This window comes from Hevea brasiliensis, chromosome 14, assembly GCF_030052815.1.
Source record: "Hevea brasiliensis isolate MT/VB/25A 57/8 chromosome 14, ASM3005281v1, whole genome shotgun sequence".
Classification (NCBI taxonomy): domain Eukaryota; kingdom Viridiplantae; phylum Streptophyta; class Magnoliopsida; order Malpighiales; family Euphorbiaceae; genus Hevea; species Hevea brasiliensis.
This window is the reverse complement of record NC_079506.1, coordinates 14000953-14015384: the sequence shown is the minus strand read 5'-3', so window position 1 is coordinate 14015384 and position 14432 is coordinate 14000953. Positions and strand designations below refer to the sequence as shown.

The following is a 14432-nucleotide window of genomic DNA, read 5'->3' as shown; positions in this document are numbered from 1 at the left end:
AGTTAAGGTCATAATCCTTTGAATTGGTGTCATTCTCAATGTGGAAAAACTGCCAAGTTTGAGAGCCCTGCCTCCCAAAAATTCCCAGCAAATCAGACAAGTTTGATTATATGTATGAAAAATATTTTAAACGTTTGATACCAGCGTCAAACTTAAAACAGCTGGACTAGTTTATTATTAGGAATATTCTAGTGTTAGAAATTTTATATAAAACAAAAAATGAAATGAGTAAAAAATATATAAATAAAAAGAACTCATAAATTTATTGCTTTAAAGTTTAGAGTTAGATGTAATGTCAAACTGTGTTCTTTCAAAAGGCTCATTAAAAAGTATTTTATCCAGACGCTTTAGATTCTCAGGTAGTATTAGAGTAGATGGTTCGGTACAGACGAGTATAAAAATGGTGGTCAATGATTCTCATTTAGGAATGACAACTGGTAGAGTACCTGCGAAAATCACCCTATCAAATTCGATTAATATTTTCAAAACTCGAACAGTCTCAAATTCGATTAAAATTTATTTTCAACTACCCAAAACCATCCCAAACCCGACTATTATTACCTGAATAATACCAGAACTCATTTAATTTTATATATTTTAATTAAACATCCACATAAAAAATTATTTTTATTAATAATTTATATTTTAAAAATTTAATAATTCCATACAATATTTCAGTTTTATTTTATATAAAATAAAATATAATTTATAAATATTATTATAAGAAAATATATTTTTTAAATTTAATTAAATATTTATATAAACAGGTTCATATAATAGGTACTAAGCATGTAAAATCTGAACCCCTTACGGCTATTAAATTTCAAACTCAAACCCTTTCCGAACCCAATTATATACTACTCAAACATATCCTATTAAAATTCGATCGGATCGAATACCTACAAAAATCCAACCCATGACTATCCTTTTTCTCGTGGTGCCCCAACACGTAATACATATTTTTCACCTTTCCTTCATCATATTTCTCTTTTTCTACTATTTTAAGATAACAATTGATGAAATAAACTTGTCATGATTAATAGTTTTAATTTGATGTCTAAAATTTGTAGTCTAACACTAGTAGGTTAGATGAATTCATTATTTTTTATATGTTTCAAAGCAAGTCAATTCACTATTTGTTGATGTGTGCATTTTGGAGTATGGTGTGGGCAGTGAAGTATCAAAACATGGTTACATATTAAGTTTTAGCATACTCTTGTTGGAGATGTTCACGGGAAAAAGGTCGACCAATGACATGTTCAAAGAAAATTTGAGTCTTCACAATTTTGTCAAAAGATTTTTGCCATCACAAGTGATTATAGATCCCAATCTTTTTTTGATGCAACTCAATACAAATGCAACATTAAATCATAATCATAATTTTAGGAATATGGGACAATATGTTCATTGGATTCTTGATTTCAATGTTAGATATTGGAATCTCTTGTTCTATGAAATCATTACAAAAGCGTATGAATATGAGTGATGTTGTTGCTCAACTCTCTTCCATTAGAAACAAACTTGTTGAAACTCGATTACCAAGAGAAAGATAGATTATAAGTGCACTTCAAGAGGCAGATAAACAATGCTTTTTTTTTTTTTTTTTACTTTCTTGAAATAAATTAAGAATAAAACTTGTAATATGCATGTAACAAAATCTCTCCATCCCCTGCTCATATGATAACCCAAAAAATTTTTTGTTTAATTGCAAATGGATGCAAGGTAGTTCAAAAAATCTCTCTCTTTTTTTTTTTTTTTTTCATCTCAGGTACTCAAGATTGATGACTCTGATGTAGAATGCCTATTGATTATTGAATTAATCAGTTTGGTGAATATTGAAAGATGTCAAGATTTTTAAATTTAGTCTGATTATTGAATTAATAAAAATAAAGAGTTAAGGATTTAAAATTCAACCAAAGCTAAATCAGAGTTTAGTTAGTATACTATTAACTAAATAGATAAAAATATTAGAGTTTATAATTATTCAAATTATAAATAGATAAAAATAAGAATTTTCAATTTCTTTATAATAGTTATAGGTTAATAGTTTTTAATTATTTTAAGCTAATAGAAATAATTTAAATAATAGAAAAAGTTTTTGTTTTATAAATAAAATGAAATTAATTATTTGTTAAAATTAAATAAAGAAAAATAAAAATTTAAACTTCAAAAGTAAGTAGTTTAAATAGGATGATTTAAATGGCTCGTAAGTTAAAAGTGTTAAAAAAAAAAAAAAAAAAAAAAAACCTTAAAGCATTTAATACAATTTTGACTAAAATTACTTTTGACACAATTGAACTAGCTCAGTCTGAGCTCAATATCATTATTGTTTAAACGTATAACACAATTAAGTCTGCAGAAGGTTAATCAATCATTAAACATTCTTTGAAGATATTGTGCAAACGGTACAATTTTTCTATTAATTAAAAGTTCAGTCAATGAGTTAATTGAACCAATACTTCTTCAATCGTGGAAAAGTCTAACCCATCCCAAATGTTGATGGCAGTTGAAGTCTTAATTGGATGGCCACCGGCCGTCAGCATAGTAATCAAATGCATCAAGAATTTTCAGAATATATATATATATATTAAAAAAAATTAAAAATAATGTAAAAAATCATTTTTCGAATTATGACAAATACTTTTTAAAATTAAAAAAAAAATAATTTCCTTTTTTAAGATTGAGACTTGACTATGAAAATAATTTAGTTTCTTAAATTTTATTTATTAATAAAATATTCTCTATATTTAAGTTTCATATTTAAATAATTATCTAATTTATATTTAAATAATTATATAAGATTTTTTTAATAAAATAAATAGTTATTTTAAATATAAAATAAATAACTATTTTAAATTAAAACTTTGATATGTGAATTATTTTATTAATAAAAAAATTATTTTGTTAATAAAATAAAATTTTAAAGACTAAATTATTTTAAATTGAATAACAATTAACAAAGTTAATGGCCGATTTAGATAGTATAGAGTAATTTGCTAATAGAACTATACTTTGAGGATTACATTAGTACTCAAAAATATGCCAAGAATAAATATGTTGTTTTGCTGTAGTTCAGAGATTTAATTATAAATTATCCATATATATATATATATATAATTAGAATTTGTCTAATGGCTAAAAAGCACATCAATCAATTTTAAATGTTTAATTCGAATCCTCTTATGAAAAATAAATAAATACACATCTTATCGTAAGCGTTAAATTTTGTTGTATACCTTCTATTAAAGACATGTCATTGGTTAGGTAGGTAAGCTACATAAAACGCTCGTATGTTTTAATTAGAAATTTTTTAATAAATTTAATTTATGAAGTTATTTATAAATTTTATTATAAGATTGTATTATGTTAAATAATTATGAATAAATTCATTATTTATTTATAATTATTCATAAATTTTGAATAATGTAAAAGAATAAGCCATGTGATTGACTAGTCTCTTCAACTATTTTTCATATTTTAATATTTCAACCATGTGAAAGAATTTTAATGTATCACATCCCTTCTCCATAAATACGCTTTCTACTTGTTTAATTGAACCAACCAATTCCTACTCAAAGAAAGTCTCAAACTGCACATATGGGGCTTTATTGCAAGAGTTCCTCAGCATCTTTCTCATCCTTGTGCCTGTTTTCTCTTATTCATTTCATGTGCTTCAACTAGCCAGCAGCCTCTGCCATCGACAAGAACAATGAGACAGATCGACTTGCATTGCTGGACTTTAAGGCCAAAATAAGTGACCCTTTTGGGGTCATGCGCTCATGGAATAACAGTCTTCACTTCTGCCGGTGGTATGGTGTCACTTGTGGGCGTAGACACCAAAGAGTCACATCGTTAAACCTGCACTCCCACAAACTTTCAGGTCCCATATCACCACATGTTGGTAATTTGAGCTTCTTAAGGGTGCTGTCTTTTTATAATAATAGCTTCAGCCATGAGATCCCTCCTCAGATCAGCCGTTTAAGCAGACAGCAAACGTTGTCTCTTTATAACAATTCAATTGATGGTCATATTCCTCCTAGCATATCTAACTGTTCAAACCTTCTTTTCTTTTATTTCGATGACAACAATCTTGTTGGCGAAATCCCAGTGGAGCTTGGTTCCTTACCAAAGCTCCAAGAAATCTTTTTGAAGGAGAATAATTTAATAGGTAGCCTCCCGCCATCTTTTGGAAATCTGTCGTCCCTTCAGTTTCTTGCTGCATATCAAAATCATTTGAACGGAAATCTCCCAGAAACTTTAGGGCTTAGGCCAATTGACGAGTCTGTGGTTTTTATCAATTTTTCATAATGGATTTTCAGGTAGCGTCCCTCCGTCTATCTTCAATCTTTCTTCGATCGAGGTTTTAAGCATTGCTGAAAACAGTTTCCAAGGGAATCCTCCCATGGGCATTGGAAGTCTCTTCCAAATCTTCAAAGGTTTGATATTTCTGGTAACCAATTCACTGGCCCCATTCCAACTTCAATTTTTAACGCCTCAAATCTAGAAATGCTGGCTCTAGCCCAAAATAATCTCACCGGAAAAGTTCCTTCTCTTGAAAAGTGGCATAGGCTTTCACAATTTGTGATTAGTGTCAACAATTTAGGAAGTGAGAAAACCGATGACTTGAGATTTCTTTCCACTTTAACTAACGCCACAGCTTTACGAATCCTAGAGATAGGCAGCAACAACTTTGGAGGGGAACTTCCTCAACACATCGCCAACTTATCAAAAGAGCTCCACTTCTTCGTCATACAAGAAAATCAGATATCTGGAAATATCCCAGTTGGAATACAGGATCTTGTTAACTGGGAAGTTTTCGTTGCAGATACGAACAAACTCTCAGGTACCATTCCTTCTGGCATTGGACAACTTCAAAATCTAAAATTACTTCGCCTTGAAATAAATAAGTTATTGGGATATATTCCATTATCTCTGGGAAACCTGACAAATTTACTTGAAATTTTTTTATCTAACAACAATCTTCAAGGTACCATCCCTTCAAGTCTAGGCAGTTGGAAAAATTTGATCACACTAGATTTTTCTGCAAACAATCTTAGTGGTCCCATACCCCCACAAGTTATTGGACTTTCCTCCTTATCAAAAGGTCTTGATTTGTCTCAGAATAATTTGTCTGGTTCCCTTCCAAAAGAAGTAGAAAATTTGAAAAATCTAGGAATCCTTGACCTTCTTGCGAACATGTTGTCAGGGGAGATTCCCAGTGGCCTTGGCAATTGTATAAGTCTAGAATTGCTATTCATGGGTGCCAACTTGTTCCAAGGATCCATTCCTCCCTCTTTTAGTTCATTACGTGGCATTAGAGAGTTAAATCTTTCTCATAATAATTTGTCAGGCAAGATTCCAGAATTTCCAAAGAGCTTCAACTCAATACAGCTTTTCGATTTATCTTATAATGACTTTGAGGGCATGGTACCAGTAGAAGGAATTTTCAAGAATTCTAGTGCTACCTTTGTGTCAGGAAATAAAAATCTATGTGGTGGCATGCCTGATTTTGGGCTACCTGTGTGCAAGTTTGAACAATCAAAGAGGAGAATAACTACAAAATTAAAGATCATAATTTCCGTGTTTTGTGGGGTAATAAGCGTTGCACTTTTGCTTATTTCTTTGCTTCTTTGGCGCCATTCAAGAAAGAGAAAAGGAGAATCTGCATCACTATTTGACGGAAATCCATTATTGAAGTTGTCTTATCAAAGTCTGCTCAAAGCCACTAATGGATTCTCTTCAGATAATTTGATTGGTATTGGTAGCTTTGGATCTGTATATAAAGGGATTCTTGATCAACAAGGAATGGTAGTTGCAATTAAGGTGCTTAACCTGACGCGACGAGGAGCTTCAAAGAGTTTTATAGCCGAATGTGAGGCTTTACGAAATGTCAGGCATCGAAATCTTGTCAAAATAGTCACAGCTTGTTCAGGAATTGATTCTCATGGCAATGATTTCAAAGCATTGGTCTATGATTTCATGGTTAATGGGAGCTTAGATGGCTGGTTGCATCCGACTCTTGGACTAGATGAGGTGCCAAGGACTTTAAATGTTATCCAAAGATTGACTATTGCCATTGACGTTGCTTCTGCACTTGAGTATCTTCACTATCATTGTGGAACACCAATTGTTCATAGTGATCTAAAACCAAGTAATGTCCTTCTCGATGAAGAAATGATCAGACATATAAGTGATTTTGGGTTAGTAAAGTTCCTTTCTGTTGGAATGCTTGACTATTCAACGAATCAATCTAGTTCACTTGGAATAAGAGGAATTGTTGGATATTGTCCTCCAAGTATTTGCACCTCATATTTTCACCTTTTCCATCAGCATGTTTGATGATGAAATGGTTTTACTTCGATGTCTAAAATCGTAGTTTTCTAATGCTAGCAGGCTACAAGAATTCATTATTTTTTATATGTTTCAAAGCAAATCAATTAACTATATGTTGATGTGTGTATTTTAGAGTATGGTCTGGGAAGTGAAGTATCAACACACGGTGACATATTTAGTTTTGGCATACTCTTATTGGAGATGTTCACAGGAAAGAGGCCGAATGATGACATGTTCAAAGAGAATTTGAGCATTCACAGTTTTGCCAAAAGAGTTTTGCCAGAAGAAGCGAAAGATATTATAGATCCCAACCTTTTTCAAATGCAACTCATTGCGGATGCAACATCAAATCACAATCACAATTCTAAGAATACGAGTAACAATATATTTATTGAATGCTCGATTTCAGTATTAGAAATTGGAGTCTCTTGTTCTGTGGAATCACCACAAGAACGCATGAATATTAGTGATGTTGTTGCCCAGCTCTCTTCTACTAGAAACAAATTTATCGGAAGTCAATTACCAAGGAAGAGACAAAATATAGGTGCACTTCAAGTGGCAGGTAATTAATGCTATTCTTTCATTGAAATGAAGAATAGAATATGCATGTAACAGGATCTCTCTATATCTTTTTCATATAAACCACAAAACTTTTTGGAATCTTCTTTTGTAACATTAGTTATTTACTTGCCAAATGTATTCAAGATGGCTTTTTTTTGTTTTTTTGGTTCATCTCAGGTACTCCCGATTGATGACTCTTATGCAAAATGCCATGAAGCAAAACCTATTATACCTAAGTCTATGTAATCCTTAGCGTACCTTGTATATATATATATATATATATATATAGTATTGTGTTTCCTTCATATCTAAAATGTTTTTCTTATTTTATTCCACAGGCTTTTTGTCCTTTTTCTTTTTCCTTTTTGAAAGATAATGAGATTTCTAGTATAGATGGAATAAAACCCTAAAAGGAAAGAACATCAATATGCTCATAATTCTATACTTAGATAGAATTAAAGGTTCTATACCATCTGCAAACTGGTGACATCATATAAGTTCACCTTGATACTCATGATTACTTATCAGCTTGTCAATTAGGTAAGATGAGGCAAAAATTTTTAAGAGCTTTGATAAATATAGTTGCTTGACAATCATCTTGTCCATCAAGTGAGCTGAGACAAGGATTTTCAAGAAATTGTGGAGATGAAACTTCTTCCAAATAGAGAAGTCCCACCAAGGTGACAAAAATAAAAGCCATATGAGGCCCCAAGGAGTAAGAAATAAACAAATCCATAATATATATATATATATATATATATATATATATATATATATATATATATATATATATATATAAACTACCTTTATCAACTAACAAACCAGGGCTTTTTCCTAAAAATTTGCTCTTTAAAAAACAAAATACCAAAAGAGAGAGAGAGAGCTGATCCCTAGTCATTATAACGACTAATAAATAAAAGTTAAAAAAAAAATATATATATATATAATAATTAAAATAGTTAAAAAAAAAAAGTTGGACACTGCTGTTAAACAGCGTCTAACATTAAACAGTACTCTAGGAAGCGTCAAGGCTGCAAACCATATCCCACCACTATATGCACTCACACCAGACACGGACCATGTATCATATGTTTGATCAGGAAAGCCATCATTCTCAATCATCCCATCACCATCCCTGTCAAACTGGTCCATAAACCCATCGCAACATAAACTAAAGGCCAAACAGCTTCTGCAAACTTTTTGTCACCAGGGGCAACCACATCCCTATAAACTTGAAGAACAAATTTAGGATTCAAGTCTTTCCGTGCATCAGTATTGTAAAGGCTATAGGCATTCACTTCAAACCACGGATCATTCATTCCAATAACACAAGGAACGGCGCCAAGAACCTTTCTGCAGACCCATCGTTCATCAGGCAGAAGTTGCATCTTACTAGGATCATATATCATTACTGCTGCTGCAAAGTCTATTTGAACACTCAGTTCAAGTTTGGGAAATAACATAACTAATGCAAACGAAGAAAAGAAATGAACATCATAGGTGTTCCGCATTTGATATTCAGCACCTTCAAGACAAAGCAATTGACCAATGTTTTCTTCTATAATATTATATTATTAAACTTTTATTATTCTATGGTAAATCTTTTCACAACTTATCAATGGAAATAACTCTTTGATGCACACATTTTGCATAGTCATTTAGGTCTAATTTCATAATCATTTTATTTGGTTATTAGTCATTTTTTAGCTAATTTCATTAGTTAATTAGTTAGTTTTTCATAGTTGTCAATTTTGCACTAATTTGTAATTTTTACTTTGTTTTGTAGGAAAAAATGGTGTTTTTGAAGGACTAAAGAGAATTTTGCCATTGAGGAGTGTCTTCTACAGCAAAAAGATGCCAAAAACAAGTTTTCAAGTTGAAATATGCATTTACCAAACTGTGCATAACTTGCCGCATAAGCTATGCAGTTCTGCATAAGGAGGAAGATCACTGTTCCAGAACCAGCCGAAATGTGCATAAGGAGACTGCATAGCTTATGCACATTCTCACCTCCCTTATGCACATTCACGAATTTGTGCATAACCTATGCACCAAGTCATGCAAACGCATAAGTGATCCAGAACAGTAGAAATCGCATAAGGGATCAGATAACTTATGCACCCACTTATGCAGTCCCATAAAGAGTTCATTAATGAGCTGGCAGAAGATTCCCTTAATGTATTCCTCCTAGAACATACTATTTTAGGGCTCCATGTCAGAAAAATGCTATAAATAGTCCCATTTTCTCATTTTAGAGAGGAGAGAAAAAGGAGCAAAGGAAGAAAGGAGGAGGCTAAGCAGAATTTGAGGAGTCATTTCACCTTCCACACCATTTTCAACTAAGATTTGCAGATTTCTTTCTTTCTTTACACTTTTCTACATTTCTAGTGTTTAATTACTTACTTCTTAACTTAGATTAAAGCTTTATTTCCATTTAAACTCATCATATCTTGTAAGCATTATGGATAGTGAGTAGTTTACTTTTGATTCTGGAGTAAGGGTTGTAATATTTGAGATATTTTGAGGATTTTGATTGGGTAATCCATATTTTGTGGTCTTAATGAGTTTTATTCATTTCTTGTATGCTTAATGACATGCTTAATGTAGGATCCCATTGAGTAATGTTCTTAATCCATGGTTGAAGCACCGAAAGGAGAAGGCCTTGTGATAGATAATCAGGAAATTGGACTTAATTAACTTAGACCTAGAAATAGGCTAAGGATTAAGAGGATTCATAGATTAATTAAAGAACTTAATGGGTCTTAATTAATTCTAACTCCACGAAAGTAGGATTAGTTTGATTAAGGCACTCTTTGTCTCACTCGAAAGGGAATTCAAAGGATTTAAGAATTAATCTCCTTAAAACCCATTAGTTTCACAAGATCGGATAACCAATTTAAAATCCCAAAATAGCTCGAATATGAAATCCCGAACTCCGGAATCAGCTTTTTACCATTGTTAATTTCTAATCGAATTTAATCATTTGCCAATTTAAATATTGCCATATTTGAACTTGCTTATTTCTATTTGATGCAATTTTAGTTTAATTAATACATTGTTGAATAGAATATTAATTTTGCACAATTAGATTTCACACTCCATTACCCATTAATTCATCATTTTAATCTCATAAATACTTCAATTTAGTCAACTTTTATATCGAAAATTCAATCATTAACACAACTCCTCGTGGGATCGATATTTTTCTATACTACTTGTACGACCCGTGCACTTGCGGTTGGGACGCATCAAGTTTTTGGCGCCGTTGCCGGGGAGTTGTTTGTTTAAGATTGAATTCTTGATTATTTTAGTTGTTTTTTTAGTTTTATCTCTGTTATCTTTTCATTTTGTGTTTGTTTGTTCTTTTTCAGGTACTCTTAATCTTTTATGAGAAGAGCTAGAAGCACAAGTGATACATCCTTATTATTCAACCCTGAAATTGAGAAATTTTGTAAGGCCAACAAGAAAGAAACCAGAAAAAGGAAGGAAGCCTTGAGAGAAACTGAATTAGAAGCAGATATGGCTGATGAAAGAATTAGAATTGGTGTTGGTAATGCTGGAAATGGTCAAAACAATGAAAATGAAGCCCAAGGGGAAGAAGTTGTTAATGCAAACGTGCCTAGGGGAAGTATGATGGATCATGCTTTTCCTCGTTTTGATGACTTGAGAGAGAGCATAGCAAGACCAAGGATTGATGCAAACAGCTATGATACGGTGTGTCCGCAAGTGCACGGGTCACAGTAGTATAGTTTTAAAAATTGATATCGATCCCACAGGGAATTGTGCTTAAATTGGAAATAAAAGTATAAGCAAATTAGAATGACAAAAATTAAAAGATATTAAAAATAAAATCTAAAAATTAAAATTAAGACAAAAATTAAAGATGTAAAATGAAATTTGCAATTAAAATTGGTATTTAAGTAATTAATGCTAAACCAAACAATTAACTACAATTAATTAAACTAGATTACCAAAAATTAATTTGAAATTTCTATTTATGAAATTAAGAAAAATTAAATCTAAATTCAATAAAAATAAAAATAAAGTAATTCTAGAGATTAAATTTAAATTGGATTTAAATTGAAATTGCTATTTATGAGATTTGGAGAATTTAAATCTAAATTCAATGAAATAAAATGATTCTAGAGATTGGATTTTCCATATTGATTGCATGTGGTTTATCCCTAATTTAGCCAAACACATGAGAATTGCAATTTTGAGGGAAATCAATTCTTAAATTTTTGAAACCTTTTTCAAGCATCTCAAAATCGGTTTTCATTAAATCAAACCCTGTTTTCACGGTATTTCAAATCTAACAAAAACCCAATTAATGCTCTAATTGATTTTTGGAAAGTTCCCCTTAATCTTCTTAGCTTATTTCTAACACCAAGAAAATAAAGTTTATTGCAAGATTATCTATCCCCAATATTCACTTTTCAGTCCATCTATTAAGGATTAAAACTTAACTTAATGAGGGCCCATTCATCAAGCAAGGAAATAAGCACACAAGCAATAAATCAAAATATAACAATCTTCATTTAAATGGCTAAATCAGTTCAAAACCACAAAACAAATCAATATTTACAAACCCATCTCTAGAATCTCAATCAACTACTCACAAATCATTGTTTAAAGACAAACCCAAATGAAGAAATGAAGAAATAATGGAAATGTAAGCTAAAAGGGGTAGAAAAACCCAGCAAATTTGCAGCAGGATCTCTGCAGAAAAGTGCAGAAACTTGATCCTTCTTCTTCTTTGGGAAGAAGATGCAGAATGTGCTCCTCCCTTTCCCTCTTTCTATCTTTCTAAAAATGCCTCCCTTGCTCTCTATGCTCTCTATGCTCTCTATATGCCAAGAAAGTGATAAAATGGGTCTTTATATAGGCTAAGGGATTGTTCTAGAATGGGTAAAAGGGGGAAGGATCTAGAGAAAGTGAGGTAAAAAGCTGGAGTAACGGAAATGCCACGTCAATTATTTTCCAGTAAAAACGACATAAGCCGAGTCAGTTGTGTCGCGGGTTGTGTCGCTCTCGGCCATTTTTTTTTTTTTTTTTTTTTTTTTTTCAACTTCAAAATTTTTGCAATTCGATTTTAATCTCCTTCAAATGGCTACTCTGATCAAAATACATCAAATTTCTCCAGATTTAACCTACAAAACAAATAAATTCCAAAAATTAAACTAAGAGATGTGAAAATTGTAAAATTGACTAAATATATATTAATATCTAAAATAATAGCTATGAATAAGGGTAAATTATGTGCAAAAATTACTCCTAAATGATGATATAAAATGCATGCATCAAATTCCCCCATACTCAAACTCTTGCTTGTCCTCAAGCAAAAATTTCATTAAAACTCATTTGGAAGGGAATAGAATCAGTCTTTGAAAACTCAAAAATTCACTAATCCAAACTACCAACTTACCTCTAGCCACCAACATTCCAAATTCCCACCAGCAAAAGCACAAAGAATGAAGCAAGCACTCTCAACTATTACAGAATAGCTAAGAATTAACCAATCAACCCAAGCAACAAATACCAACCAACTACAAGAGTCAATTGTGCCAAAACAAACCTAAATGAAATAGATAGCCAATGTGTCTCAAATAGATGGTGAGTAATGTATGAAAGGTTATATTGCCAAACCCATATGCAAGCATAAAAGATCTAACTCTACTAATGTAACAAGCATCTTTCAAAGAATCATTAGGTCTTTTTAAGGGTTGTAATGGGGTCTAATAGGGTAAGATTGTGGTTAACAAAGAAAGGGAATAAGGTAAACAAAATATGAGAATAATATTAATCATGAAACTCAAAGTGCATCCATTTTTTTTTTTTTTTTTCTTAATATCAAGAGGAAAGAAATTCACAATGAATCTCAAGTGCTATCACAATGATTATACAAAGGGACTATTTTTTTTTTTTTTTTTTATGCTTATTTTATTTTATTTTATTTTGATTTTGTATGTGTCCCTATTTCATGTCACACCCAAAATTACCTTTGGGATATTTGGGTGACCTTTTCAACTTTTGACAATTACTCTAGCACTTCTCAAGATGTTTCAATCCTCCAAGTTTTTTTTTTTTATTTTTTTTTTTTTATTTTTTTATTTTTTTTATGCACTTAATTGCTAAAATACTATTCTCATAGATAGGTGGTAGTGTTTAGGTTTAATGGCTTGGTAAATGATTTGGGTTCCAAAGAAATTAGGGAATTAAGGTTCAAGGGGGTTTGCAAGGGTTGAAATGAAATTAAGGTAGGTTAAGGCTAAATGTGAGGTTTAAAATATGAAGGAATGCCTAAATCATATTCTTATCAAATGCAAGTTAAAAATTTCGCTTTGAAAGATCTAAAATGCTTGTTCTAGGAATGGTGAGACGACAATGACCATTTTCTTCCTTAAAGGCTTATCCAGACACTCAAAACTCAAAATAACTAATCAGAATCTGCATACCTAGATGAATGTATTAATTTTCAGCTATTAAGTAAGAGAAAGAATAATGCTTAAGACTTTGTACCCAGCTGGAACTTTCATTCCACTAACCATCTAAAGGCAAGTTGGATTGCTTGAATAAGTGGCTTATGGAATTCAAAGACTGGTTTAAAAATTCAAAAATTTTAGATGAATAAATGAAATGCATGAGTGTATAAATGTATAGTCAACCTATATGCAACTAAGTACTAAGTATATATGAAGCTATATGCAGTGTATATATGTGAATATGTACAAGTATGAAGTAATGAGTGTGTCACTATATGCAAATGAAAAAGGAAAAATAATTTTTGCAAGGAAAAATAATTTTTGCAAAAAATTTACCCTCTCCCCCATACTCAGAATGAACATTGTCCTCAATGTTAAAAATGTGCAAGGAATGGGATAATTTGGCTATATGTGCATAGAGAAATTATTACCCTGTTGCATAAGCGATAGCACAACTTGTGTTGAAAGTGACACAAGCTGAGATAAGAAGTGTTACCTCATTGAAGTGCAGCCAATTTAATTAGGTAAAATTTGGATATTCTTGCACTCATTGCAAAAGAAACAGTGCAATGGAAGCCATTAAATCAATTAAACTCAAAAAGTTGAAATAGAGAGTTAAGCTCAAAAATATAGCCATCTAGTGTAAATTCGAAATAGCAAATCAAAGCAAGTGAGCAATTGTACTAAAGATATAAAAGAAAAATGTATGTTATGAGGAACTAAAAAAAAAAAAAAACTGAATAAGTAAACAGTTCAAGAAAAACAACACAAACAAAATATTAACTAAATAAGTTCAAAATACTAATTAATTAAGCAACGAAATTAAAGACATGAAATGTTTTTATTTTTTATTTTTTTTTATTATTATTTTTTTTTATGCTCATTTGCTTGCAATGAATTGCATCCCATCTGCACAAGGAAATTAGAACAATGTTAAATTCTGAATACGGAGTATATAAAAAAAACTTAAAACAAATGAAAGAAAAATTGGGAGTTATGCACAAAAATGCTAAGTTTAGGTCTTTAGCTTGACCATACTTACTCAAAATTTCATGG

General features: G+C 31.2%; 1 pseudogene; it reads left to right on the top strand.

Annotated features, from left to right (window-relative positions):
• The first annotated feature begins 3597 nt into the window (after positions 1-3597).
• LOC110647098 (LRR receptor-like serine/threonine-protein kinase EFR) lies at positions 3598-7085 on the top strand (annotated as a pseudogene).
• Positions 7086-14432: the final 7347 nt, after the last annotated feature.